Source organism: Cherax quadricarinatus, chromosome 94, assembly GCF_038502225.1.
Source record: "Cherax quadricarinatus isolate ZL_2023a chromosome 94, ASM3850222v1, whole genome shotgun sequence".
NCBI lineage: Eukaryota > Metazoa > Arthropoda > Malacostraca > Decapoda > Parastacidae > Cherax > Cherax quadricarinatus.
This window is the reverse complement of record NC_091385.1, coordinates 13,141,722-13,145,532: the sequence shown is the minus strand read 5'-3', so window position 1 is coordinate 13,145,532 and position 3,811 is coordinate 13,141,722.

The following is a 3,811-nucleotide window of genomic DNA, read 5'->3' as shown; positions in this document are numbered from 1 at the left end:
CCCACTGTATTGCTTTCAGCAAGCTTTCTCTGGAAGTCTCATTCTTTTTTCCGAGCCTGTTTACTAAAATATGTTTCAAATCTGCCTTCACCATCATCTACGTCAACACCATCAGCTATACTCATAGCTGACAGGAGTTTCACACTGGCGATGGGTTAAAGGATACCGGTGAATAGAAGGGACAAGGAAGGGATATTCACCTCGCTAGACACGGGCAATATGGGTGTAGTGGCCTGCGGGTCGCAGTGCGATTTTCAAGGTCATTCACGGGGCCACAGTCGTCTCGAGAGTTACCAATACTGCACTACTCGTTAATTACTCCAAACCCGCAGCACTTAACACATCTAGCACACATGTCTTGGAATGACAGACAAATGTTCACTCTGTGGACAAACAAATCAGCACAAACTTACTATGTTTATAGATGAACCTCTTGCATGTTAGAGTTAAAAAGCCGTCTCTGAAGGAGTTACCAGATACTGCAATGCTCGTTAAATTGTTCTTAACCACTCTTGTTGTGTTCCAACTATGCAACATTCCTCCCAGAAACACTCAGTGCATAGAAGAATAACAGGTCATCTTCCTCAGTTAGAGATATAACACATTTTGTACAAGCGGCCCAGTCGGATTCACCTGGCATGCCTCAGTCAGGTCTGAATCACCAACTCATGCAGGATGGGAGATTCGTCCGTATTTCTCAGGTAGGCAGAGGTGACTAGCTGTGCGGAACTAAGATATTCGAGAACCAGTGGAGCAGCAAAATACACCTCTACACTGCACGTTGATAAAGGCGAATGGCTGAGTTTAAAGGCAGAGAGTTGGGGGATATAGGAGAACAGCAGGGGTAACTGAGCACGCAAATTCGCCTCTCTTCACATAGTCAATATGGGCGAAAGTCTCAGGCAGGAGAAGCAGTGCCTTGCTCAAGGTCACTGGCTGAGGCAGACTTCTCAAGAGTTACCAAACACTGCAATACTTGTACAAATAGTTACTCACTCCAAACCTGCAGAACTTCTAGCACATGTGTCTTGGAATGAAAGACGAATTTTCAATGAGTGTGCACACCTGGGTTACCAACTCAAGTAGGACTGCACACTCGTCGTTATTCCTCAGGTTGGTAAAGGGATGAGTTGCGCACATTTTCAGAGGCACGAGTGGCAGTGGACTAGCAAAATTCACCTCTACACTGTATGTTGATAGAGGCGAAAGGCTGAGGTAAAATGAAAGGCAGAGGGGAAGCAGAGGCCTGTGAGGGCCTTTTCAAAAACGGAAAACTATTTCCAGTGTTTCACTAGGTATATCCCTAGTCACAACTCGCACATAAGAGCTCTCACAACACTGAAGCTGTCTTCCAACAGTATGAGTTTTAATGATGACTTATCAGTCAGGAGAAATGGGTAGGCCTGCAAATTAGTAGGTCCAGATCCCCCCCAGCATACGTCTACTCCCCTCAACCACTCAGCCGAGACTGACATCAAATGGTTTTACCAATTGCACACGTTCCTTGGGCAATGGTGGAGGACCTGGGTACATGTAGGTTCTGGCATCCACCCGGCGACATATTACACACGACCTGATAACCCTTTTTACACTTTGCCGTAGACAACAGAGACATTTCCTTGCTCCATGGGATATTACCCAATTCCAAACTACCATTCCTCCATTTCCCCCCAAAACTCTTCTTAAATCACAACCAGAGCTTCGTCTTGAAGCCAAACATGATGCCTTAAGCTGTATTGATAACAAAGTCACCCAGAACACTCTTTCACAAATTATTTACGTTGATGGTTCTGTTCACCAGTCCACTGGTGCAGCAGGTAGTGGCTGTTGTCACACAGAGTGATGGCTCTCATAAAGAAATTGGAGCACGCATCAATAACTGGGCCTCTACCCTTCAAACAGAACTGTTTGCCATACTCCTTGCACTCAAATGTGTCCATGTATCTAAGGTTGGCACTTTAATTGTAACTGATTCTCTGTCATTCATAAATGCTCTCAACTCATTAAGTATAAATTGTGGCATGCTTGCGTCAGAAGCCAGACATAGATATGGTAAGATTGTGGACAGTGGAGTCAGAGTGCACATGCTGTGGAGTCAGAGTGCACATGCTGTGGAATCCATCTCACATTGGTCTTCAGATGCATGATAGAACTGAAAAATTGGCTAAGCTGTATGCTTTCAAAGAGGGGGTAGATTACAATCTTGGGTTGTCAGTTAGCAGTTTGAGAACAATAATACGAAAAGAACTTCAAATGAACTTTATTGACTTAAGACTTAGGGAGATTGACACAAGTCAGTCCATCTAATATCATTCCATCATGCAGGAGGAGCCACATGTCTATGGTGCATCCAACAAGATAAGCAGACTCTTGGATATCACCACTGCCCGGCTCTTCTGGGTTACAAGTATCTATGGCAGGTTAAATCACCACCACCAGATGTAGACCAAACGAAATGTAAACTTTGCCAGATGGACTATTGTCACAAATTGCATCATTATGTGCTGGAGTGTGATCAAATTAATGAATTTAGAAACAACTCACTCAGAAATGTTCAAGAAATGGCAAAGTATTTTATCCACAGTGGTATATTACAGACCATTCTGGAGAAATACCCTGACTTTCCTAGCTGTAAATAATGCATTATCATGTGTATGTGTGTGTGTGTGTGTGTGTGTGTGTGTGTGTGTGTGTACTCACCTAATTGTACTCACCTAATTGTGGTTGCAGGGGTCGAGACTCAGCTCCTGGCCCCGCCTCTTCACTGATCGCTACTAGGTCTTCTCTCTCTCTGCTTCCTGAGCTGTATCATACCTCTTCTTAAAACTATGTATGGTTCCTGCCTCCACTACTTCACTTGCTAGGCTATTCCACTTGCTGACAACTCTATGACTGAAGAAATACTTTCTAACGTCCCTGTGACTCGTCTGAGTCTTCAGCATCGAGTTGTCACCCCTTGTCCTTGTGTCCCCTCTCTGGAACATCCTATCTCTGTCCACCTTGTCTTTTCCCCACAGTATCTTGTATGTCGTTATCATGTCTCCCCTGACCCTTCTGTCCTCCAGTGTCGTCAGTCCGATTTCCCTCAACCTTTCCTCGTACGACATTCCCTTGAGCTCTGGGACTAGCCTTGTTGCAAACCTTTGTACTTTCTCTAACTTCTTGACGTGCTTGACCAGGTGTGGGTTCCAGACTGGTGCTGCATACTCCAGTATGGACCTAACATACACAGTGTACAGTGTCTTGAACGATTCCTTATTAAGGTATCGGAACGCTATTCTCAGGTTCGCCAGGCGCCCGTATGCTGCAGCAGTTATTTGGTTGATGTGTGCCTCCGGTGATGCGCTCGGTGTTATGGTCACCCCATGGTCTTTCTCCCTGAGTGAGGTCTGTAGTCTTTTTCCACCTAGCCTATACTCTGTCTGCGGTCTTCTTTGCCCCTCCCCAATCTTCATGATTTTGCATTTGGCTGGATTGCATTCGAGAAGCCAGTTACTGGGCCACATGTCCAGCCTGTCCAGGTCTCTTTGCAATCCTGCCTCATCCTCATCCGGTTTAATTCTTCTCATCAACTTCATATCATCTGCGAACAGGGACACTTCAGAGTCTATTCCTTCCATCATGTCGTTCACAGATATCAAAAATAGCACTGGTCCTCGAACTGACCCCTGTGGGACCCCGCTCGTCACAGGCGCCCACTGTGATACCTCTTCACGTACCATGACTCGCTGCTGCCTCCCTGTCAGGTATTCCCTCATCCATTGCAGTGCCCTCCCTGTTACATGCGCCTGATCCTCCAGCTTCTGCACTA